At 47.7% G+C, this 27194-nt stretch overlaps 1 protein-coding gene across 1 annotated transcript in view; it reads right to left on the bottom strand.

The window, feature by feature from the left end:
- Positions 1 to 11730, bottom strand: part of ABHD6 (abhydrolase domain containing 6, acylglycerol lipase) — a 78921-nt gene extending 67191 nt beyond the window's left edge. The window contains exon 1 of the mRNA XM_063941547.1: positions 11599 to 11730. The gene's annotated coding sequence lies outside the window, so the exon portion shown is untranslated. The remainder of the gene's footprint in view (positions 1 to 11598) is intronic.
- Positions 11731 to 27194: the final 15464 nt, after the last annotated feature.

Below are 27194 nucleotides of genomic sequence, written 5' to 3'. Positions count from 1 at the left end.
CCCGAGCTGCAGATCTCACAATCATACAATGTAAGTCAAGCGCACAGCAATCATCTGCTCTGCCAGGATCCCCCTCTGGGACTTACAATCCCCCTGTACTGGCAGCACTTACAGGGACGCTGCAAAGCTGGAGAATGCAGAGATGACAGTGTAGTATACTGTAGTATGTCAAACTTTGACCCAGCACAGGCTCACCCTCTGTTCCACCTTTGCACACCTTACAACTGATAATGTGTGATGGTAACATGATAAACTTACTTGTCGGGACCATTGGGTAAAACTGTTAACCCCTTTATGTCGCAGAGACATTATTGCCAATCAAACAATTATTACCTACATTAGCACAGTGCTGACTAGTCATGCACCCTGTAACGCTTTATACTGGCCCACATTTTCATCTTCACAAGCATTCCTAGAGACATATAATATCACAGGGTTCATATAACATATGCATGGAAATTTCTAACACTATGGGCCAAATGTACTGGCCTCCGATTGGCATCCGGTCAGATGGTCAACAATGTTAAGGTTGACACTCATTAGAGCGACCACTATTGGTCGACATTGACATGTCGACATGGACAAATGGTTGACACCTGAAAAGGTCGACATGAGGTTTTCACATATTTTTTTCTTTTTTTGGAACTTTTTTATACTTTACGATCCATGTGGACTACGATTGGGAACGGTAACCTTGCCCGATGCATGGCGAGCGAAGCGAGCCATGTAAGGGGACGCAGTGCACTAATTGGGGTTCCCCATCACTTTACGCAGAAAACGACACCAAAAAAAAAGTAAAAAAACCTCATGTCGACCTTTTCATGTGCCGACCTTTCATGTGTCGACCATTAGTCCCTATCGACCAATAGTGGTCGACCTAATGTCAACCTTAACATTGTCGGCCATTCATAGCGGAACCGCTCCGGTTAGCTGGTCCCAGTGCGAGACAGCCGCTAGATTTAAAGTGCAACAACTTGCTTTTGCATCAAAACTAATTGCCACTTTAAAACTAGCGGTTATATTCAAAAAATCACTCTGGGACCAGCAAATCGCCTGTAACATTTGGGCTTATAGCTGTTATTCTATTCATACATGAAATGCATTTGTTTCGAGCTATACAAAGCAAAACGGGATAATATTACCTAACGAGAAAGGAGAAAGAGCCACCTACTCCCAAATATAAAATATTAATCATTGTAAATAACATAATGAGTGAAAATTGGTATAAGTTGCTCATTACCATACTTCAGCTAAATGTTTATCCCACATCTCAGTCAACGACATGTATTATCATATAAACTGATATGTACCTTGACTAAATGACTTTGGGCCTATTTCAGCATGGATCACAAAAGCAAAATCTTTATCTAATGGGCAAAACCATGGCCCTCATTCCGAGTTGTTCGCTCGCTAGCTGCTTTTAGCAGCTTTGCACACGCTAAGCCGCCGCCTACTGGGAGTGAATCTTAGCTTTGCAGAATTGCGAACGAAAGATTTGCATAATTGCGAATAGCACTGCGATCAGTTCAGTCAGTTTCGTTCCTGGTTTGACGTCACAAACACACCCAGCGTTCGCCCAGACACTCCCCCGTTTCTCCAGCCACTCCCGCTTTTTCCCCAGAAACGGCAGCGTTTTTTCACACACACCCATAAAACGGACAGTGGGGGTAATTCCAAGTTGATCGCAGCAGGAATTCTGTTAGCAATTGGGCAAAACCATGTGCACTGAAGGGGAGGTAGATATAACATGTGCAGAGAGAGTTAGATTTGGGTGTGGTGTGTTCAATCTGCAATCTAATTTGCAGTGTAAAAATAAAGCAGCCAGTATTTACCCTGCACAGAAATAAAATAACCCACCCAAATCTAACTCTCTCTGCAAATGTTATATCTGCCTCCCCTGCAGTGCACATGGTTTTGCCCAATTGCTATCAAAAATCCTGCTGCGATCAACTTGGAATTACCCCCAGTTTCCGCCCAGAAACACCCACTTCCTGTCAATCACACTCCGATCACCAGAACAAAGAAATTTCTTCGTTAAGCCGTGAGTAAAATACCTAACTTTTTGGCAAATTTACTTGGCGCAGACGCACTGCGAACATTGCGCATGCGCAGTTTGCGACAAATCGCTCCGTTGCGAAAACCACTAACGAGCGAACAACTCGGAATGAGGGCCCATGTGCACTGCAGGTGGGGCAGATGTAACACGTGCAAAGGGAGTTAGATTTGGGTGGGTTATGTTGTTTCTGTGCAGAGTAAATACTGCCTGCTTTATTTTGACACTACAATTTAGATTTCAGTTTCAATACACCCCACCCAAATCTAACTCTCTCTGCACATGCTGTATCTGCCCCATCTGCATTGCACATGGTTTTGCCCATTAGAGAAAGATTTTGCTTTTGCGATCCATGCTGAATTAGGCCCTTTATCTGAGTTTGTTCCTAATCATAAAGATAAATACTAGTACCAACTGGCAGGGCCGGCTCTAGGCATGTTCGAATAGAGCGGCCGCGCAGGGCGCCACCCTTAATGGGCGCCGCGCGCTGGCGCCGCCATATTCGAACATGGAGCCGGCCCTGCTCTGCAGCATCGTGTGACTTGAGTGCGCTATACGCGCTGAGCGGCGCCGGTGTCTAACGTCAGACGCCGGCGCCGCGCAGCGCGCACAGCGCACTCAAGCGCCTTGGACTTGGAGGCTTCCTGGCCGCCCGCCCGCCAGCACCCCCGCACCCGGACCTGCACTGCCGCACCCGGACAGCAGTACTCCTCCCCCTCCAACGCCGCAGGTATTTGGGGGGTGCGGCTGAGTGAATCATTTATGGATGGCACTGTGGGGGCATTTATCTGGCACTGTGGGGGCATTTATCTGGCACTGTGGGGACATTTATCTGGCACTGTGGGGGCATTTATCTGGCACTGTGGGGCATTTATCTGGCACTGTGGGGGCATTTATCTAGCACTGTGGGGGCATTTATCTAGCACTGTGGGGGCATTTATCTAGCACTGTGGGGGCTTTTCTGTACCTACATATCTGGCACTGTGTGGCCATTTATGTATCTGGCATTGCTGGGGGGCATGTCATGTGTTGCTGGCATTGCTGGGGGGCATGTCATGTGTAGCTGGCACGGCTGGGGAGCATATCATGTAGTGTTCCCGCTAGGCGTCTGTGGCTAGGCAATGTGTCTAACGTGCTCTGCCTGGCGCAAAGTGTCTAACGTGCTCTGCCTGGCGCAAAGTGTCTAACGTGCTCTGCCTGGCGCAAAGTGTCTAACATGCTCTGCCTGGCGCAAAGTGTCTAACGTGCTCTGCCTGGCGCAAAGTGTCTAACGTGCTCTGCCTGGCGCAAAGTGTCTAACGTGCTCTGCCTGGCGCAAAGTGTCTAGGAGGTTCTACCTGGTGCAGTGTGTATTAACTGCACTACTGTGTGGTGTAATGCGAATTGCCACTATTATGTGGCCACGCACCTTCCCCACGAAGCAACGCCCCTAAATTTTTGATGCGCGCCTTCGACGCGCACTGTCCATGCTTTGCCATGTGGGTAGATGAGCACCAAGCATTACAGTATGTACATCATTTTGCCCTACTAACTTAAAAATGTGCCCTCCCTGCCCTAAAAAGTGAACACTATCGTGTAGCTGGCACTGCTGGGGGGCATATTGTGTGTAGCTGGCACTGCTGGGGGGCATATCATGTCTATCTGGCACTGCACATTGTGTATCTGGCACTATACTGGAGACATTATGTGTATCTGACACTATACTGGAGACATTGTGTGTAAGGAACCCTACTGTGGCTACTAATTGTGTGCGTAGAGGGGGTGTGAAAACATATTTATTTATAGTCTAATAATATGAAGTTATGAGGCCACGCCCACTTTTCCTGGAGCGCACGCGCATAATGGGGGGGGGGGGGGCGCGCTTTTACATGTTTTCGCTCAGGGTGCTAGTAGGCCTGGAGCCGGCCCTGCCAACTGGCATCAGAGGTTATGTTATTATAGATGCATACAGAGATTTACGGGTTTTTCTTTGATAAAGATCTTGTTCAGAGCACACGTGCGCGTATTCTGAAGTGGGCACAAAGTGAAAAAAGCAAGTAACTTTGCACCTGGGCAAAACTATGTTGCACTGCAGGTGGGGCAGATTTAAAATGACGTGAGAGGGCCATGTCCTAGCTCAGATCTCAATGCATGCAAAGAAAATAAATATATTTGCACCCCTGCACTGCAACAAGGTTTGTTCTAAGCACAAACTTTTTCCCTTTACTCCCAACTCAGAATCAGATCTAAAAAGTGCAATTATTTATGTCTTTATAGCATGTTCTAAGCCCTGAAAAGCACAGCTTTGTTCTATAATTTGAATAAAGTCAGTCCTCGTATTCATTTATGGTCAAGAACAAAGGATTCTGGGTTGTATCATGATAATGGTTACTGTGTCAAGTCTCTCTGGCACCCATTCTATGTAGTGCAGTTCCAATAGAGCGGCCGAACAGGGTGCCACACTTAATGGGCGCTGCTATTCTCGCCGCCATATTGCAAACTAGAGCTAGCAGCAGCATCCATCCTATGGCCCCCTAGCAGTGGCTGTGACAATGAAGGGGTGTGCTGTGGGCGGGCCAAAGCTAAACCATGTGCGTTCTGTGTGGCGCTGGCGTTTGACGTCAGACGCTGGTGCCGCACAGCGTGCATTTAGTTTAGCTTTGGCCCGCCCACACCACTCCCCCTCAACGTCACAGCCACTGCTAGGAGGCCGGCCTCAGGACGGATGCTGCTACTGTTCCTTCCCGGGCACACTGTCAGTAGAGCAGACTCCTGAGCACCCACTCAAAGTAAGCCCTGCCTTAAGGGTATTTTTTTTTTCTTTCATATGGTGTATCTGACACTGTGGAGGCATATCATGTGTATCTGACACTGTGGGGGCATATCATGTGTATCTGACACTGTGGGGGCATATCATGTGTATCTGACACTGTGGGGGCATATCATGTGTATCTGACACTGTGGGGGCATATCATGTGTATCTGACACTGTGGGGGCATATCATGTGTATCTGGCGCTGTGGAGCATATAATGTGTATCTGATACTGTTGGGGCATATCATGTGTATCAAATACTGTTGGGGCATATCATGTGTATCTGGCGCTGTGGGGGCATATCATGTGTATCTGATACTGTTGGGGCATATCATGTGTATCTGACACTGTGGGGGCATATCATGTGTATCTGACACTGTGGGGGCATATCATGTGTATCTGGCGCTGTGGAGCATATAATGTGTATCTGATACTGTTGGGGCATATCATGTGTATCTGATACTGTTGGGGCATATCATGTGTATCTGGCGCTGTGGAGCATATCATGTGTATCTGAAACTGTGGGGGCATATCATGTGTATCTGGCGCTGTGGAGCATATCATGTGTATCTGGTGCTGTGGAGCATATCATGTGTATCTGGCGCTGTGGAGCATATCATGTGTATCTGGCGCTGTGGAGCATATCATGTGTACCTGGCACCATTGGGGCATATCATGTGTATCTGGCACTGCTGGGGGCATATCATGTGTATCTGGCACTGCTGGGGGGTATGTCATGTGTATCTGGCGCTGTGGAGCATATTATGTGAATCTGGCGAACCGCTCAGCACACATCTCTCTTGCCGCTCAGCACACATCTCTCTTGCCGCTCAGCACAGCGCGATCTGTGCTGAGCGTGCGGGGGAGACGGGGGGCGCTCACTTCACCCAGCGGGTGAAGTGAGCGAACCCGCTAGATTGGCCTGCACAGCAGGCCAATCTAGCAGCCGCGATAGCGATGCGCGGGGCTGCGCATCGCTGTCGCTGTAAGGGCTACACACGCAGCGATCAGGCTTATATGCTAAGCAATCTGGTCAGATTGCTTAGAATATCGCTACCGTGAGTACCCCCCTTTAGGGTTAAATTTACTAAGATGGGAGTTCAGTTTAAGATGGGATGTTGCCCATAGCGACCAAACAGATTCTACTTCTCATTTATCTAGCACCTTCTAGAATATAATACCTGGAATCTGATTGGTTGCTATGGGCAACATTCCATCTTAAATAGAACTCCCATTCTTAGTGCATTTACCCCTTAGTGCTTAGGACTTACTGTATTGTATAAGAAACAGGACTTTTGCACAGAGAACGTAATCACCTAATAGTTCTACGTCCCGGTCAAACACGCAGAGGATTTATTTACTAAAGTTCCATTTCACTGATTTTAAATTAATTAAAATCAATCTCAAATGATGTTGGGTTCCAGGAGATGGAACGCACATTTACTAACAGATGATTTTTTAATATTAATTTTTAAAAGTTAGTGTCTGTTTTAACCCGGAAGTACAACATCGATAAAAATCGATGGAAATCGACCTTTAGTAATAGTAAATATACCCCAGGGTTTCATTTGTGAACCGGCAGCAAAGTGCAAGGGACTGTTATGAAGATCATAAATTTGCACATCTGCACCACAGGTAATTGTGAAGCACATGACTTTTCAAGGCAGTATGGATTTCGATACAAAGAGACATCAGCACGAAGACTTTATAGCAACTCCTGTGCCTCATTTTACCACACATAATGCACAAAGCGCACATACATAATCCACTGTATCTAAATGAGGCAAAAGCAAACTGTCACCTGAATACAGGTCAATATTGCTTCACGGTCAGCAGGCGTTGGGTATGGGATCCCGGTCACCAGAATGCCAGCAGCGGGGCGAGTGCTAGCAAGCCCCCTGCCGGCTCGGTGGCTCTCTGTGCTCGCCACAGGTTCTGCTCCAACTCTATGGGTGTCGTGGACACCCACGAGGGGGAATAGCCCGTTAGCCAGGATTCCGGCTGACGGCAATGTCAGCGGTTGGGATTCCGACGTCGGTATCGTGACAGCTGGGATCCCGACTGCCGGCAATGTAACTGTACCCCGTCAGCAGTTATGTAAAACATTAGTGAGCGTGAAGCAAGCAGTATATTGTGAGAAGCAGGGACATTTCTGACTGAGGTGAGGACCCATACAATATGTACAACACTGCATGCAGTGGCGGAACTAGCGAGCGGTGGGCCCAGGTGCGACAAAATGCTTTGGGCCCCCCCACATCCCCCCCACACACATCCCATCCAAGTCCACCCCCTCACCCCTGGAGAGGATCTGGTGAGGGGGACCTGCTCAGGGCCAGAGAAATGGATACCTAGCAACAGTGCCGTAACTAGACATTTTAGCACTGTGTGCAAGAAACAGCATCGGAGCCCCACCCCTGCATGCAAAACAGGGGCAGTGCGCGTCGTAGGCGCGCGCAAAAATACATAGTGGTGTGGCTTTGTGGGGAAGGGGTGTGGCCACAAAATAATACCAATTCATAAAACGGTACACAGTAGTCTCCATTATTCAAATTACGCCGCACAGTAGCACCACTACACCAGGTAGAGACCCTTTTACACCTTACAGCGGACAGATTCCTCTTTTTACACATTACAGCAGACAGCGTGCACTTTTTACACATAACGGCAGACAGCGTGCCCTTTTTACACATAACGGCAGACAGCGTGCACTTTTTACACATAACGGCAGACAGCGTGCACTTTTTACATATAACGGCAGACAGCGTGCACTTTTTACATATAACGGCAGACAGCGTGCCCTTTTTACACATAACGGCAGACCGCGTGCCCTTGTTACACATAGCGGCAGACCGCGTACACTTTTTACACATAACGGCAGACAGCGTGCCCTTGTTACACATTACGGCAGACAGCATCCCCTTTTTACACATAACGGCAGACAGCATCCCCTTTTTACACATAACGGCAGACAGCGTGCCCTTGTTACACATTACGGCAGACATTGTCCCCATTTTTACACATTACGGCAGGCAGATTCCCCATTTTTACACATTGCGGCAGGCAGATTACCCCTTTTTACACATAGCGGCAGGCAGATTACCCCTTTTTACACATAGCGGCAGGCAGTCCCCCATTTTTACACATTGCGGCAGGCTGATTCCCCATTTTTACACATTATGGGGGTAATTCCAAGTTGATCGCAGCAGGATTTTTGATAGCAATTGGGCAAAACCATGTGCACTGCAGGGGGGGCAGATATAACGTGCAGAGAGAGTTAGATTTGGGTGGGGTGTGTTCAATCTGCAATCTAATTTGCAGTGTAAAAATAAAGCAGCCAGTATTTACCCTGCATAGAAACAAAATAACCCACCCAAATCTAACTCTCTCTGCACATGTTACATCTGCCTCCCCTGCAGTGCACATGGTTTTGCCCAATTGCTATCAAAAATCCTGCTGCGATCAACTTGGAATTACCCCCTATGTCAGGCAGTCCCCCCTTTTTACACATTGCGGCAGGCTGATTCCCCCTTTTTACACATTACGTCAGGCAGTCCCCCCTTTTTACACATTGCGGCAGGCTGATTCACCCTTTTTACACATTACGTCAGGCAGTACCCCCTTTGTACACATTGCGGCAGGCCGAATCCCCCTTTTTTACACATTACGTCAGGCAGTCCCCCCTTTTTACACATTGCGGCAGGCTGATTCCCCTTTTTACACATAGCGGCAGGCAGTCCCCCATTTTTACACATAGCGGCAGGCAGGCCCAAGAAAGAAAGAAAGAGAAAGAAAGAAAGAAAGAAAAAGAGAAAAAGAAAGAAAGAAGAATTATACTTACCCTCTCCGCCGGCTCAGGCTCCTCGGTGCAGCCGTGTCAGACGATTCCCGGGCAGTAGAGGAGGTGGAGGACGGAGGTGAAGAAGGGAGCCGCAGCAGCGCTTTGTTACTGGTGGAGGCGCTGCTGCTGCTGCCCCTCTGCTTCCCTATAGGCTGTTCTCGGAAGACAGCCTATAGTGAAGCAGAGGGGCAGCAGCAGCAGCGCCTCCACCAGTAACAAAGCGCTGCTGCGGCTCCCTCCTTCACCTCCCTCCTCCTCCTTCCCCCGTCAGTGCCGCTGCTCCTCTCCGGGCGGCTGTGCGCTGCGGGCAGCGGTTGCCCGCAGCGCATAGCGGCATGTAATGAGTCAGTTTGACTCATTACATGCTTGGGCCCCTGGACAGAGGCGGGCCCCAGTGCAACGCACTGCTTGCACTGCCGGTAGTTCCGCCTCTGACTGCATGTATAGATGAACCCTATAGTCCCTAGAAATAAGAGTACTGCATACACATAGCTGAGACAGGGGTGAATTCAACATGGGCTGCAGAGCACCAGTGCTAATTTACTATCCAACTCGCCGCGACTTCTAGGAGTGGATACTAAAATATCTGCTGGGATTCCGGCAGACGGGATGCCGCTATCGGTATACTGACAGCCGGCATCCCGTGTGCCGCTATGTATATCATACCGGATCCCTCCTGCATTACACCTCCCAGAATACCTCTGATACCTGGGTATGACTGTTTTCACTCACATTTAGTAATGATGAATGAGCCCCTAAATGTATGTTATAACTTGTTAATGATTTTAAAGGTGAGAGGGCCGTGCATGAAGTCTGACAGGTTTCCCATCAGCGCTGTCGGAACTGAACCAATGTTTGGGGATGACACTGAACCAATGTTCGGGGATGACACTGAACCAATGTTCGGGGATGACACTGAACCAATGTTCGGGGATGACACTGAACCAATGTTCGGGGATGACACTGCACCAATATTCGGGGATGACACTGAACCAACGTTCGGGGATGACACTGCACCAACGTTCGGGGATGACACTGAACCAACGTTCGGGGATGACACTGCACCAATGTTCGGGGATGACACTGCACCAATGTTCGGGGATGACACTGAACCAATGTTCGGGGATGACACTGAACCAACGTTCGGGGATGACACTGAACCAACGTTCGGGGATGACACTGCACCAATGTTCGGGGATGACACTTTCAGATTCAAACAATGATTTATTTATTGGGGGAGGCAATTTGAGCACATATAATATACTGAGGGACCATGACTAAAGTGATCACCTGTAACAGTGGGCACAACTGCAGGAACACAGATGAGCTGGCTTTCCATAAGTCACTTATATTGCAATTATCGTGACATCTTTACATGTACAGTAAGCACTGAACAGATGAAAAGTTTAGGGGCTATAAAGCTTGCAATGCCTACACTTAAGGTGCATACACAATGGGCGTTTCTACCCAGCGTGTATGTACAGTGATGATCGCTGACATCGCTGGGTTGAAAATCACTCAATGCATACACACTGAGCGAGTTTCCCCCTGCCCAGTGATGTCAGCGAGGGTGAGCGGCTTTCCATAGCAGGACACTATGGAAAGCCGTCCACCCTACTGTTCATCTGCTGGTCATACCAGAAGATGAACGGCGGCCACCGGTGATGAAGCGGGGGCACGCATCAGCGATCACCCCTCATCGCCGGGACATACACACTGGGCGGTTCTGAGCTGAAAGCAGCTCAAAACACCAAAAGTAAGCTGCTAAACCGTACTATTTATATAGTTGATGCCTTCACCAGAAATTAAGAGAGAAAGGAGCCTGTGTTCAGACTCTGGGGGAGATGGACTAAGCCTTGAAAAATGATAAACTTCACGGTGATCAAGTACCAGCCAATCAGCTCCTAACTGCCATGTCACAAACTGTGTTTGTAAAATGACAGTTAGGAGCTGGTTGGCTGGTACCTTATCTCCATGAAATGTATCACTTTTCAAGGATTAGTACAGAGGGCTCCCCCCACGCTGCGGTGCCGTAGACTCTGTACATCTGCAGGTCTCCGGAAACATGGCGCCCTCTTTGTTCCCAGAGACTAATCTCTAGTGCGCATGTGCAGGTCTCTGCAAACATGGCACCCACATGCGCCAATCACTGGGAAAATGGCCGCTGCGTCATTTTCTAGTGATTTCTCATGCTGCAGCACTGCCGACGTGGGACTCTGGAGGTGTAAGTGATTAAACATGGGTGCAGGGTGTGCGGTGTGGGTACAGGGACCCAGGTGCACTCACTGCACACACTGCAGCAATTATAGAAGTGGCAAATCAGCACACATGAGATACTACTACTACTACTACTACTAGGTTGAACTCGATGGACAATTGTCTTTTTTCAACCTTAGATACTATGTTACTACTAATATCTGTACCTGAATTACAGAGATCAGTAAGAATTAATTCATTGCAAACTATTACTTAGTTATGAGCACTAGAATATAATCAGCAGTCTCTGCCAGGATCACAGCACAATCATAAGTAATGACAGTAATTATGATAATAGCTATTGTATATTATATATTAGTATAACTATGAAGATGAGCAGATGATACACTGTGACAGGTTGTGGCGCCTTATGTAACAATGTGACACTGACCACAGCAATGACACTTCCTGTAATGTCACAGATAAAACTACAGGGACACTGACAGCAGGACTGATGGTGACACTATGTGACGGCACACAGCACCAGTGATACAGTGTAACACAGAGTGTGGCAGTGACACCCTGCCCTGATGCAGTGTGACAGTCACACAACAATGTGACACTGACATAATGGGGAGGAGGATGAGGATGGTGATGACATAATAGTGCAGCATGTGGTGCTGGGCAGTGGAGAAGACCGGAAAGAGCCGCTCACCTACCCGGACCCTGGCTCCGGTGGATCCGCCGGATCGTCCCGGGATCTCAGTCACTGCGGGATCATCAGACCCGGAACTGCCGCACTCTCATTAAAGGCGACGGGGAAGCGATTTGCTGTGCGCCGACCGAAATGACTGCGCACGGCCACTAGATGGCAGTGTCACCGCGACTACGGGCGCTTGCGGGCAGTAGCTCAGTGTCCTGTGCTTACACATTACTGTACAACATAGAGATCCATCAGAGCGGGACCTTCTAGGTCACTGGCTCATATTATCGCAGAAGGTGCCTAGAAGGTCGCCCACTCCTAAGATGGAAATTCCACCTCTTATGTAGTGTATAACATAATTAGATTGATAGATCGATAGATCGATAGATAGATAGATAGATAGATAGATAGATAGATAGATAGATAGATAGATAGATAGATAGATAGATAGATAGACATGACAGTAAACTTAGAGCAGATTGTAAACTTACATTTACCATCAATACTTGTGATATCATCAATGGCGTTTCAATTTATATATACATTACTACTTAATAAATCAGTTACATCATGAATAAATATTCACTATGCTATTTTCTTATTTTTTACCGTTTTCTCGGAGACCTGCGCATGCAAAGTAGACTGCCAAATTTCTGCTGAGGCAGCCATGTTGGACGTTCTACATAGGTTACTTTGGCCAAGATGGCCAATAGGTGAAACAGGGTCGGACTGGTCCACAGGGGTACAGGGGAAACCCCTGGTGGCAGAGGCGTCACTAGGGTTGGTGTCACCCGGTATGGTAACTCATGGTGTCACCCCCCATGGACCTCCTTCCGTATCACACCACGCGGAACCCTTAGTAATGTTTTTGTACTAGTTTTAGAGCACTTGATATCGTGAGTCCAGGACTGCCGGGGAGCTTCTGGGGAGTTCAAGGGAAATCGCATGCGATGATCACATGCGATTCATCTTTCTGATGTATGGCCACCTTCAGGTATGCATATGTATTTGCAGGTCCCCACTTACAGATGTGTCCTGTTATACTCTTGCTGCAGGAGACAGATTATCCTGGTGCTGCCACATCGCAGCATGCTGTAGCTTCCCACAGATAACAAAGGGCCTAATTCAAACCTGATCGCAACAGCAAATATTTACTCTTCTGGGCAAAACCATGGCCCTCATTCCGAGTCGTTCGCTCTGTATTTTTCTTCGCATCGCAGCGTTTTTCTGCTTAGTACGCATGCGCAATGTTCGCACTGCGACTGCGACAAGTAATTTTGCTATGAAGATAGTATTTTTACTCACGGCTTTTTCTTCGCTCCGGCGATCGTAGTGTGATTGACAGGAAATGGGTGTTACTGGGCGGAAACACGGCGTTTTATGGGCGTGTGGATAAAAACGCTACCGTTTCCGGAAAAAACGCGGGAGTGGCTGGAGAAACGGGGGAGTGTCTGGGCGAACGCTGGGTGTGTTTGTGACGTCAAACCAGGAACGACAAGCACTGAACTGATCGCAGATGCCGAGTAAGGTTGAAGCTACTCAGAAACTGCTAAGTAGTTTGTAATTGCAATATTGCGAATACATCGTTCGCAATTTTAAGAAGCTAAGATTCACTCCCAGTAGGCGGCGGCTTAGCGTGTGTAACTCTGCTAAAATCGCCTTGCAAGCGAACAACTCGGAATGAGGGCCCATGTGCAGTGCAGGTGGTGCAGAGGTAACATGTGCAGAGAGAGTTAGATTTGGGTTTGGTGTGTTCAAACTGCAATCTAAACTGCAGTGTAAAAATAAAGTAGCCAGTGTTTACCCTGCACAGAAACAATATAACCCACCCAAATCTAACTCTCTTTGCACGTGTTATATCTGCCCCACCTGCAGTGCATCATGGTTTTGCCCATTAGAGACATATTTTCCTTTTGCGATCAGGTCTGAATTAGGCCCAAAATCCATTGAAATGCTAATAGTCACAGGTGTGTGTATATGCAGGCACCCGCTAGCGGCCTGAACATTACTGCAATAACTACAGGTATCATGGGCATTGCTTCCCCCCAGTAGTACAAGTAGAAAAAACGGCTTAGTGGGGCTGTGCATGCGCGCCACAGGCGCGCATCGAAAAAATGGGCGTGGGCGTGGCCATGTGCCACAAAGGGGCATTGCCAGTGAAAATTACGCCCCCATTTCTCGTCACTCTGGGAACATTAATTAACATTCCATATGCACCTTACCTTTATGGTGGTTTCTCTGAGGAATGGGGAACCTCTGAAGATACGTATCCTCCCTGGTCAGTCTTTAGTCAGTATTCACTTTTCATGTAGGAAATCACATGGTCTGGAAGATGCCTGTTTGTGGAGGAATATAACCAATGTCATCGTCACACAACAGAGGTTCAACCAGATTCATGCCAGCTGTGTCACCTTCTACCCCCTGTGTCTCCCAGTTACACCATTATCTTCCCCCCTGCGTCTCCTAGCCACACCATTATATCCACCCTGCATCTCTCAGCCACACCGTCTTCTCCCCTTTGATACTCTCAGCCACACCGTCATCTCCCCCTAGCATCTCTTAGCCTTCGTTCCCCCAATCATTCATTCTGTGTCTCTAAGCCTGCGCCCCCCACCTTCATTCTGTGTCTCTCAGCCTGCGTCCCCCACCTTCATTCTGTGTCTCTCAGCCTGCGTAGTCCCCCCCTTCATTCTGTGTCTCTCAGCGTGCGTAGTACCCCCTCTTCATTCTGTGTCTCTCAGCCTGCGCAGTACCCCCTCTTCATTCTGTGTCTCTCAGCCTGCGTAGTCCCCCTCTTCATTCTGTGTCTCTCAGCCTGTGTAGTCCCCCTCTTCATTCTGTGTCTCTCAGCCTGCGTAGTCCCCCTCTTCATTCTGTGTCTCTCAGCCTGCGTAGTACCCCCTCTTCATTCTGTGTCTCTCAGCCTGCGCAGTACCCCCTCTTCATTCTGTGTCTCTCAGCCTGCGCAGTACCCCCTCTTCATTATGTGTCTCTCAGCCTGCGCAGTACCCCCTCTTCATTCTGTGTCTCTCAGCCTGCGTAGTCCCCCTCTTCATTCTGTGTCTCTCAGCCTGCGTAGTACCCCCTCTTCATTCTGTGTCTCTCAGCCTGCGTAGTCCCCCTCTTCATTCTGTGTCTCTCAGCCTGTGTAGTCCCCCCCTTCATTCTGTGTCTCTCAGCGTGCGTAGTCCCCCCCTTCATTCTGTGTCTCTCAGCGTGCATAGTACCCCCTCTTCATTCTGTGTCTCTCAGCCTGCGCAGTACCCCCTCTTCATTCTGTGTCTCTCAGCGTGCATAGTACCCCTCTTCATTCTGTGTCTCTCAGCGTGCATAGTACCCCCTCTTCATTCTGTGTCTCTCAGCGTGCATAGTACCCCCTCTTCATTCTGTGTCTCTCAGCCTGCGTAGTACCCCCCCTTCATTCTGTGTCTCTCAGCCTGCGTAGTCCCCCTCTTCATTCTGTGTCTCTCAGCCTGCGTAGTCCCCCTCTTCATTCTGTGTCTCTCAGCCTGCGTAGTACCCCCCCTTCATTCTGTGTCTCTCAGCCTGTGTAGTCCCCCCCTTCATTCTGTGTCTCTCAGCCTGTGTAGTCCCCCCCTTCATTCTGTGTCTCTCAGCCTGCGTAGTACCCCCTCTTCATTCTGTGTCTCTCAGCGGGTGTAGTACCCCCCCTTCATTCTGTGTCTCTCAGCCTGCGTAGTACCCCCTCTTCATTCTGTGTCTCTCAGCCTGCGTAGTACCCCCCCTTCATTCTGTGTCTCTCAGCGTGCGTAGTCCCCCCCTTCATTCTGTGTCTCTCAGCGTGCATAGTACCCCCTCTTCATTCTGTGTCTCTCAGCGTGCGTAGTACCCCCCCTTCATTCTGTGTCTCTCCGCCTGCGCAGTACCCCCTCTTCATTCTGTGTCTCTCAGCCTGCATTCATCCCCTCCACCACCATTCTGTATCTCTCAGTTTGCATTCTCCCCTCCCCCCCCCCCCCCCCATTCTGTCTCCCTCAGCCTGCATCCCCCCATCCTTAACTTGTCACTCTAACTCACCTTGCACTCCAGGACAACATTCACGTAGCAGGAGGAAGCACTGAAGCAGCGGCTCTTCCTTCCTGCTACGACGCTGCGCTCCTAGCACGCAGCGCTGGACAAGCAAGAGCCGCTGTGTACGCCGCTTGGCTGTGTCCCTATCTGACTGTCAGTCCCGGCCGCGGGCGGGTGCGTAGCTGGCTCATGGAGCCGGCGGTGGTGCAGGCGTGATTGCAGGGGAGCTTGATGCCGCAGAGGAGGGGGTGCAAGTTTGAGTGTGCGGCTCTATTTGGTGTCACCCCATGGAAGGGTGACACACGGGTGCGGGCCGCACCCCCCGCACCCCCCTCATGACGCCACTGCCTGGTGGGTCCGATTGCTTGAGGGCCCACCCCCTCTTCTTGGGAACAGCTTTCAGACTGTGCAATTCTATTATGCATGACACATATGTTACCATACTCTCTCAACGGTCCCAATTCCAATGGAACAGTCTCTTTTTTTTCTTAGGGCTGTCCCTCCCGTGGGCCGTAGTGTTCCACAGATGGGGAGGGGGGAGTTGAGGAGAACATTCTGACACCATTGTTCTGCATCGCAGAGCAGCAAAGAATGGATGTCGATTGCATGTGCCCATCATTTACACGCTCTGTGCCGGCTCCTGGAGAGGCTAGGGCTATCAACCAGCTTCCAGAGTGCAAATCAAGCCCCCGCATTACGAAAACGGGGGCTGTGGATCTCAGGAGCAGTATTCTGATTGAGACCATGTCCCATGCCACTAAGCCTTAAATCAAAGGGGCGCTCATTTGTCCCTCCCTGGCCTAATCTAAGGTTGGGTGGTATGTTAAACTGCAAAAGACTATGTTGTATTTCAAGCCTCTGTGGAGGCTGGCCATACCCCCTCTGGAGTTAGGCCACACCCTTAAGTATGGTCCCCTATCGCTGCATTCCCTTGGTGGGCCCTTCATGCTCCAGTTTGACACTAGGTAGAAACATGATTACCCTTTGGAGAGATACAAAGTATGAAATACAATCAGGACGCCACGAGCTGAGCGGGGCCTGGATACTGCAAAGACGGAGCTAGCTGCTGGTGCCAATCTCCAGAATACCAAGGTGAATCTGACAGTAAGGTCCAGTCACAACATCTGGATAGCAAGTATGTGGCCATATTTCTTACAGATATGGTCATGTGACAAATTGGCCAAGCCGCCAGATTGTACTCCATGTGATCAGCGTCCTCGAATTGTTTTTTTTATCCCAAATCTATAGTGCAAAAATCACTGTATGTACTTTCATATATGTATTTGTAGTATATTGAAGAAAAAAAAATATGAATTATAAAAAAAGCGCAGTGCAGCTCCAGATATGCGTTGATCAGTATGCTATTAGTACAGTTGGTCAGTAACTGTACATATACTTATAGTAGCCATCAGCCTACTGTACTGTATTTTTTGGACTGTATGACTGCTAACCAGTCAACATTCGCAGCCATCTTTATGGTCATATGCTGCTAAATTGGCCAACAAGAGCATTATGTGTGCAGCCAGTCAAAAATGTTCTTTTGACTTTCATTGGACAACTCAGACCTATATACTGTTACAGAATAAAGGCCTAATTCAGCATGGACCGTAGATGTGCGAAAAAACACACATCTACGATCCATTACCCTGACATGTGGGGGGACGCCCAGCACAAGGCAAGTCAGCCTCACATGCCGGATCCAGCCCCCCTGCTGTTAGGGTCTCCTGCCCTGTGCTGCCACGTCGTCATGGCAACCGGGAGACAAGTGCTAGCGGAGTAACCTGAGCGCAGCTGATACTCCGGTTCGGGTCTTTTGCTGTGCAGTGGTTACAGGCTCTGTGCACGGCAGGGGATCCGGTGCTGGTTTTTGTGCTCACAGTCTGTGAGGTCTGAGTGGGGCGTGGACAGCACCTGCTTTATAAGGCCTCTTCTCAGGTTAAGCAGATGCTGCTGAATCTTTGTTGGTTAGTCAGTTCCTGAAAGTTAGCCAGTACTGTGTAGCTTTGTATTTGTTGTTACTTACTGCAAATAGGCCTGGGGATTTGGTACTACACTCTGCCAATCCAGACCTAGCAGTAAGACTGGAGTCAGTCGTTTAGCTTGCTGGGGTTCTTTTACTACTCTGTGAACTTAGCAAGTTTGCGGTTGTATTCTAAGACTTGCCTGCCTAAATCCTGTCTCACTGTGCAAGGTGTCAGGTGTCAGTTTAGTGGCAGTAAGCTGAACCTGTGCACTGCAAGTGAGAATTAGGATTGTGGAGACTCTCCTTGTGTCTATCATTCCATCTCTGACCAAGGAGTTTACTGCCACACCCGTTGGTAACCCTTTAGGGTTTTGCTGTTGCCCTTAGCAACAGCATTTCGGGTTCTCTACGTATTAAAACACAACATCTTGCTTTTCCCATCTGAGCATTACTAATACTAGGGAGACACCCCGTTCCTTAGCCTCTGGGCTTCTCTGTTCACTTTGTGTGTATTTTGTTACCCTATCACCTTCTGTATACGTAATGTCATATTCCCCAGTCTGTCTGTGAGTTCATTTGTTTTGCATCCCTATCTGTTCAGACACCAGTACATTCCTGCAGGCACTGGTGTGCATAACAGTTCAAACACCAGTACATTCCTGCAGGCACTGGAGTGCATAACAGTTCTGACACCAATACATTCCTGCAGGCACTGGTGTGCATAACACCTGCAAAAGTGCGAAAGCATTGCACAGGCTATGCTACCTATTGCCACATGGTTGCTCATGGTTGGGGTGATGTGACGACAACCCCTTATGGTCGACATGCATTAGGTTGGTAGGGTCAAAAGGATGACAGAAGAGAGGACAACAGTGGGTAAGGATGACTGGCACAGAAGGTTGACAGAGCTAAAAGGTCGGCGTGGCAATGGTCGACACACAAATGGTCAACCAAAGTTTTTGAAAGTTTTTTTGGGTGTCATATTGTAAGTTCCATCACATGTCACCACAATCAATGGAAACGTGTACACTTGTGGGCTCGCTTTGCTCGCCATGCTTTGGGCAAGGTGGCTCGCTCCTCTGGCGCTGCACTTGGCACGGGTTACTATTCCCAGTTGTAATCTACGTGGATAGTAAATCTAGCAAAAGTTAGGAAAACATGTAAAAAAAAAACACAAAAACTTATGTCAACCATTTGTGTATCGACCATTGTATATCAACCTTGTGAACCTGTCGATCTTTTGTACTTGTCGACCTTAATCACTGTCGACTTTTCATATGTTGACCTTTTGTACCTGTCAACTTTTTGTTCATGTCAACCATATGGTGTCGACTTATTGACTGTCAACCTAGACACTGTTGACCTATCTTCCGGAACCTTTTTATCCTTGGTATGGAACAGTTCTGCTTACCCAGAAATGTAATATTCCTGCATAATTAGTGGACAAGATAAATAATGAAATGACTGATTGCAGTATTCAATGAAGAAACAAGGCATGTTAGTAATGTGGCCTAGCTTTGGCTTATTTACTATCCAGCCAGGGTTATATATGTCCATTATTTTACTGTGCCTTTGTTACGGATACTCATGATACGGTTGAGGATAATTTGCAAGTGAGAAAGAACAAAATACATGAAGAAGGCCTCCTGAGTCATATTTTTATTTTATTTTAACTTTTTTCCCCAGCAGACTATGGGGACTATTTACTAAGATTTGGACGGAGATAAAGTGGATGGAGATAACGCACCAGCCAATCAGCTCCTAACTATGATTTTTCAAACCCAGCCTGTAACATGGCAGTTAGGAGCTGATTGGCTGGTACTTTATCTCCATCCACTTATCTCCGTCTAAGGCTTAGTAAATAGACCCCTTATTTAAACAGTGGATCAAAAACACAAAACATTACGCTGAGTATAACTGGTAAGATACAAAGCTTGTTAGGAACAGTGCTCATACAAACAAAAGAGAAGAATAGTTGGTGCTAGATGACAGGCTTACATAGAGCTTTACAGAACAGCTTCATGGTACATATTAATCTGTTTTGGTCGTGTGGGCTAAGATAGACGTTAGAGGAAGCAGAAGTGGATTGGAAATCCAGATGGAGTAAAGAATGATCCTGAGAAGGCAAGGACCAGAAAATAGGATTTTAATTACCTACCAGTAAATCCTTTTCTCGTAGTCCGTAGAGGATGCTGGGGTCCATTTTAGTACCATGGGGTATAGACGGTTCCGCAGGAGCCTTCAGGCACATTGAGACTTCTCAACAGTGTGAACTGGCTCCTCCCTCTATGCCCCTCCTCCAGACCTCAGTATAGGAACTGTGACCGAGGAGACGGACAACTTCGAGAGAAGAATTTACATTAAACTAGTGGCGAGATTCACACCATACAAAACATGCCACCTCAGATGGCCTTCAACATAACCCATGCTAACGTGCATGCATAACATAACAGCAACTGCTGTAAAACATCTTAACACATGAGAACCTGTGTAAAAAGACAAAACGTAATTTGCAGCAAAAATGAGCACTGGGCGGGCGCCCAGCATCCTCTACGGACTACGAGAAAAGGATTTACCGGTAGGTAATTAAAATCCTATTTTCTCTTACGTCCTAGAGGATGCTGGGGTCATTTTAGTACCATGGGGATGTACCAAAGCTCCCAGTACGGGCGGGAAAGTGCTAATGTTCCTGCAGAACTGACTGACCAAACTGAAGGTCGTCAGCAGCCAAGGTGTCAAACCTGTAAAACTTAGCAAACATGTTTGTCCCTGACCAAGTAGCTGCCCGGCAAATTTGTAATGCCGAGACACCCCGGGCAGCCGCCCAGGAAGAACCCACTTTCCTTGTAGAGTGAGCCTTTACTGAACTCGGTAACGGCAATCCTGCTGTGGAATAAGCGTGCTGAATGGTACCTCTGATCCAGCGCGCAATAGTCTGCTTAGAAGCAGGACCCCCAATCTTGTTAGGGTCATAGAGCACAAACAAAGATTCTGTTTTACTTATCCGAGCCGTTCTTGCAACATAAGTCCTCAACGCTCTGACGACATCTAAGGACTTTGAAACGGCCGAGGTGTCAGAAGCCACTGGCACCACCACAGGTTGGTTGATATGGAAATAAGACACAACCATTGGAAGAAAATGCTGACATGTCCGCAGTTAAGCTTTATCTTCATGAAAAATCAAATAAGGACTCTTGTGTGACAGAGCCCCTAATTCAGACACTCGTCTGCCTGAGGCCAAGGCCAACAGCATGACCACTTTCCAAGTGAGAAACTTCAACTCTACCTCTTGTAGAGGCTCAAAGCAGTCCGATTTAAGGAACTGCAACACCACATTAAGATCCCATGGCGCCGCAGGAGGCACAGAGGGAGGTTGGATGCGCAGAACCTCCTTCACGAACGTCTGGACCTCAGGAAGGGAAGCCAACTGTTTCTGAAAGAAAATGGACAAGGCCGAAATTTGGAATTTGATAGACCCTTATCTCAAACCAGCATCCACACCCGCCTGTAGAAATAGGAGAAGACGTCCTAATTTAAACTCCACCGCAGGAGACTTCTTGGATTCACACCAAGATACATATTTTCTCCAAATACCATGGTAATGTTTGGACATTACCCCTTTCCTGGCCAGAATAAGTGTGGGAATGACTTCATTGGGAATACCCTTACGGGCTAGGATCTGGCGCTCAACAGCCATGCCGTCAAACGCAGCCGCGGTAAGTCTTGATAAACAAATGGCCCCTGCTGAAGCAGGTCCTCACAAAGAGGAAGAGGCTGAGGATCTTCCAGTAATAACTCCTGAAGATCTGGATACCAAGCCCTCCTTGGCCAGTCTGGAGCAATGAGAATTGCTCGAACCCTTGTTCTTCTGATGATCTTGAGAACTTTTGATATTAGTGGAAGTGGAGGGAACAGATACACCGACTGAAACACCCACTGGGTCACCAGTGCATCCACTGCTATTGCTTGTGGGTCTCTTGACCTGGAACAATATTTCTGAAGCTTCTTGTTGAGACGTGATGCCATCATATCTACTTGAGGAATGCCCCAACGATTTGCTACCTCTGCAAAGACTTCTGGGTGGAGGCTCCATTCTCCTAGATGGAGATCGTGTCTGCTGAGGAAGTCTGTTTCCCAGTTGTCCACTCCCGGAATAAAAATTGCCGACAGAGCTTTTGCATGTCTTTCTGCCCAGAGGAGTATCTTTGTCACCTCTGCCATTGCCGCTCTGCTTTTTGTTCCGCCCTGGCAGTTTATGTAAGCTACTGCCGTTACATTGTCTGACTGGATCTGTATGGGACGACCTTGAAGAAGGTGTGCCGCTCGATGAAGGCTGTTGTACACAGCTCTCAATTCCAGAATGTTTATGTGAAGGAATACTTCTTGACTTGACCATCGTCCTTGGAAGCTTTCCCCTTGCGTGACTGCTCCCCAACTTAGGAGGCTTGCATCTGTGGTCACCAGGATCCAAGTCTAAATCACGAACCTGCGTCCCTCCAGGAGGTGAGAACTTTGAAGCCACCACAAGAGTGAAATTCTGGCTTTTGTTGACAGGATTATCCTCCAGTGCATGTGTAGGTGCGATCTGGACCACTTGTCCAGTAGGTCCCATTGGAACACCCTAGCGTGGAATCGGCCAAATTGTAGAGCCTCGTAGGCCACAACCATCTTCCCCAGCAGGCGGATGCACTGATGAATCGATACGCGTGCTGGTTTTAAAACTTGTTTGACCATCCTCTGGATCTCCAGAGCCTTTTCCACCGGTAGGAATACTTTCTGTGCTTCCGTGTCCAATATTATTCCCAGAAATGATAACCTCATTGTGGGTACCAATTGTGATTTTGGAAGGTTTATGATCCAACCGTGCTGTTGAAGCACCGTCAAGGAAAGTGCAATGTTCTGCACTAATTTCTCCCTGGATCTCGCTTTTATGAGGAGATTGTCCAAGTATGGGATGACTTTGACTCCTTTCTTGCGAAGAAGAACCATTATCTCCGCCATCACCTTGGTGAATATTCTCGGAGCCGGGGAGAGCTCGAAAGGAAATGTTTGGAACTGGTAGTGGCAGTCCTGTACCGCAAACCTCAGGTATGCCTGATGTGGCGCGTATTCCTTTTACTCCAAGCTGGAGATCACTACTCTCAGGGATTCCATTTGAATTTGAACCTTTTCAAATAAAGGTTCAGAGTCTTTAGGTTTAAAATCAGTCTGACCGACCCATCCGGTTTCAGAACTACAAACAGGCTTGAATAAAACCCTTTTTCCTGTTGTGACACAGGAACTAAGGAAATTACGTTGTCTTGACATAATTTATGTACTGCGTTCAGCACTTTTGCTCTGTCCTGAACAGAAGCTGGTAAGGCTGATTTGAAAAATCGGCATGGGGAAAGGTCCTGAAATTCCAATTTGTACCCTTGGGATATTATCTGCAATACCCAAGGATCCAGATCTGAGTGAACCCAGACCTGGCTGAAAGACAGTAGACGTGCCCCCACCCGATCGTACTCCCGCAGGGGAGCCCCAGCGTCATGCTGAGGTTTTAGCAGAAGTAGCTGTTGATTTCTGCTCCTGTGAGCCTGATGGTGTTGTAGATTTTCTTTTACCTCTTCCTCGCCCTCTTCCTGCGAAGAAGGGGGTACCCTTTGCCTTATTGGACTTGTTGAGCTGAAAGGATTGCAACGTATGAGAATGAAATCATTTCCTAGGTGGAGCAGCTGCGGAAGGCAGAAATGCTGACTTGCCTGATGTAGTTGTTGAAATTATGGCATCCAGCTTGGCTCCAAAGAGGGCTTCTCCATTGTAAGGAAGCGCCTCAATATTCTTTTTTGATTCCGCATCAGCATTCCATTGACGGATCCACAGCGCCCTGCGGGCTGAAATCGCCATAGCGGAGGATCTTGAACTCAGCAACCCAATATCCTTCATAGCTTCAACTAAGTAACCTGCAGCATCTTTGATATGGCCGATAGTTAGGACTATTTCATCCCTGTCAACTGTGTCTATGTTAACAAGCAAGTTGTCAGACCATTTTTCCACAGCGTTACCTACCCACGCACAAGTAATGGTGGGCCTGAGCACCGTTCCGTTAGCCGTATATATGGATTTTAGAGTTGTTTCTAATTTACTGTCAGCTGGATCTTTTAAAGAGGCTGAACCAGGGGCAGGCAAAACTATTTTCTTAGACAGCCGAGAAACTGAGGTGTCTATCATTGGGGGTGTCTCCCATTTGTGCCTGTCTTCCTCAGGTAAAGGGTACGCTACACGTATCCTTCTGGGAAGGGTAAATTTCTTCTCAGGGTTAGCCCAGGATTCTTCAAATAATGCATTCAAAGCCTTTGAAGGAGGAAAAGTCACAACTTGCTTTTTATTTAATTTCAAATAATCCTTTTCCTCTGGGACCAGTGTTGTTTCAGGAAACTCCAACACTTCCTTTATAGCAACTATCATACATTGTATGCTTTTCGCTAATTTGAGGTCGGTATCCGTTCACATGGTCGACCATGTTATGATCGACAGTCATTAGGTCGACCACTATTGGTCGACATTGACATGGTCGACATGGACGACACATGAAAATGGTCTACACATTAAAAGTCGGCATATGAAAAGGTCGACATGAGGTTTTTTAACTTTTTTTTCTTTTGGGGAACTTTTCCATACTTTACGATCCACATGGACTACGATTGGAACGGTAAAGTGTGCCGAGCGAAGCGGTAGTGGAGCGAAGGCACAATGCCCGAAGCATGGCGAGCGAAGCGAGCCATGCGAGGGGACGCGGTGCACTAATTGGGGTTCCCAGTCACTTTACGCAAAAAACGACACCCAAAAAAGTTAAAAAACCCATGTCGACCTTTTCACATGTCGACCTTTCATGTGTCGACCATTTTCATGTGTCGACCATGTGTCCATGTTGACCATGTCAATGTCGACCAATAGTGGTCGACCTAATGACTGTCGACCATAACATGGTCGACCATTCATACCGGAACCTTTGAGGTCTACCCCTCTCAAATCCCCAGTGTCGACGTCAGAGTCAGAATCTGTGTCTGTGTCCCCTTGCATTATCTGGGCCAGAGACCTTTTCTGGAAACTGGATGGGACCCGAGTGGATGATATGGAGGGGTCAGTAAACAGTGCATCCTCCACAGACTGCCTCCAATATTTAGTCTGTTGTTCAGACTCAGAGAATTTCTTTGCAAGCATATTCTTTTGCAACATTCTCACCCACTCCGGCTCCTTCTGAGAGGGAAGAGCCACCACATTACCCTCCTGTGCATCTAAAATGGGTTCTTCCTGGGAAGAACCCTCCCCAATGTCTGACATGTTACACACACACAAAGTCTGTCAGAGAGACACAGAGGGATCTGCCAGTCCACACACTGCGCCTTATTGTGAATTGTGGAAATATTACCCACTTACAGCGCATATACCAATAATAGGCCAACAGACCTAATTATAATGAACACTCTCTGCCCCTTCTATAACACCCTGTACTTGTATCAGCATTGTCATGAAGAGAAACAGCGTTCAGCAGCTTCACACTGGAGTTTCTGCAGGTGAAAATGGCACCCAGTGAGTGCTGAGGCAAGTCTGAGGATAAGCCCCGCCCTTCAGCCTCAGCAATGTAATATTTATACTGGCTGGGGATGGCACATCAGCGGCTGTACATGTATGTACCCTTTTTGCCAGTGAGAGTAAGGTTTTAAAACATGCCTTCAGAGCGCCCCCCCCCCGCCCCCCCGCGCTCTGCACCCTTGTGCTGAGAGACATGGCGCGTGCTGCGCATGTACCTGTATGCTGCCACCGATGACCGGAGGATCCCTTCTCTGCAGGACTCCGGTAATATACTCACCAGCCTTCTGACTTCTGGCTCTGTTAGGGGGTGGCGGCAGTGCTGTGGGAGTGAACGCTGGCCAGGCTTGGGCTGTGTTCAGTACCCTTCAGGAGCTAATGGTGTCCTGTCAGCGGAAGCAGAACCATTAACTAATTGAGACGTTGGTTCCTACTTCCCCCCCTAAGTCTCACGAAGCAGGGAAGCTGTTGCCAGCAGCTTCCCTGTAAAATAAAAAACCTAAGAAAGTCTTTTTCCAGCAAAGCTCTGTAGAGCTCCACTAGTGTGCATCCAGTCTCCTGGGCACATTTTCTAAACTGAGGTTTGGAGGAGGGGCATAGAGGGAGGAGCCAGTTCACACTATTGAAAAGTCTTAAAGTGCCGAAGGTTCCTGCGGAGCCGTCTATACCCCATGGTACTAAAATGGATCCCAGCATCCTCTAGGACGTAAGAGAAATTGGGGAGGGGTAATGGGAATCCAAATGGGCTCACGTTGAAGTTTATTGGGGAGGAAAGAGATGAGACGCCAGATAAATATCAGTTGGATTTTGAATTTAGCAGGACAGTAGACATGAATTCCACTTTGTAGATGCGCCAGATCTTGTTGGGGACTGTTTGTAACAAATGAGCAAGAGGCTTTCTCAATCAAAGCTTCAACATAAAATACTTAGTATACAGCAAATTTAAACTAATGATAATAAAAAGTAATAAATGTCTAGCTATTCAGAAGGATAAAACACATCCCAAACCCTCTGAATCATATGGACAGCTAAGCTGCATACAGTAGCAGCTTCTCTCAAGACTCTTGTCTTTAAGGGCTTTTGTTCACCTCCTCTTCTGGAATCTTTGCCTCTCACCTGTAGACTTAACCTATCCTCTTGGTTATACACTGGGCTCTATGAGTGAATCCGGGACATACTTGCCCTGTGCAGGGGTGTCCCCCCTGTCCCCCCCCCCTCCCCCCCCCCCTCCCGCATGTCACTGTAAATGGGTTGTAGTTGTGTGATTTTTCAACTTCAACAACCTATTCTGAATAAGGCCCTTAATATGATTCCTAGAGCAGAAGCCATATCATGCAGTTTAAGAGACAGAGCAGAGCTGCTGCACATGCCCAGTGGTAGTAGCTTCTTCTACCAAGTTTGCTATATGTGTGGATCGGAGTCCTCAATCAGTGCACTGTACCAGAGAGTACCTGCCAGCAAGAAGAGACAGGAGCCTTACCATGAGGTGGGAGAATGTGCACTTAGAAAGTACAGAACAGGTTCTATTATGTTTGTGTAATATATAGTGTATTTATTATGGTATGTTTAACCTTTTCCTGACCACTTATTTATATTATTTAAATTTTGATTCAGCCTATACTATAGACCATCTATAGTGTTAAATATTAATACTGTATTCCATACAGTATCCAGTGTATAGAAGACCAATGTTTACATTAATGTCCATGGTCGGTACTAGGTTCTTCTACCGCTACCCCAGATTCCAGCACTTGCTCCAATGTTCTGCAGAGTGGGAGATTGTGGACTGCATTTGGAAAATACCCCCTCAAGAAATCCTGCGTTTGCCACGGTTAATGCACTATACAGTTTGGCACTTATGTCATTCTCCACCATAGAAAACAAATAGAAAAAGGTTACTGCTTACACAGCCATATCCCTGATTCTTGTATTATTCAATCTTTATCCAAAAATATTATTGATTTTAAACAGACTCCTATGATGCCTGTACCACAAGCTGGAAGTTTGTTTGAGCAATTTAGATATACAAAATACAAAATGTTCTG

This window comes from Pseudophryne corroboree, chromosome 9 (genome assembly GCF_028390025.1).
Source record: "Pseudophryne corroboree isolate aPseCor3 chromosome 9, aPseCor3.hap2, whole genome shotgun sequence".
In the NCBI taxonomy this organism is placed as follows: Eukaryota; Metazoa; Chordata; class Amphibia; order Anura; family Myobatrachidae; genus Pseudophryne; species Pseudophryne corroboree.
Note: the sequence above shows the minus strand (reverse complement) of the source record. Positions and strands in the feature narration are given on the sequence as shown.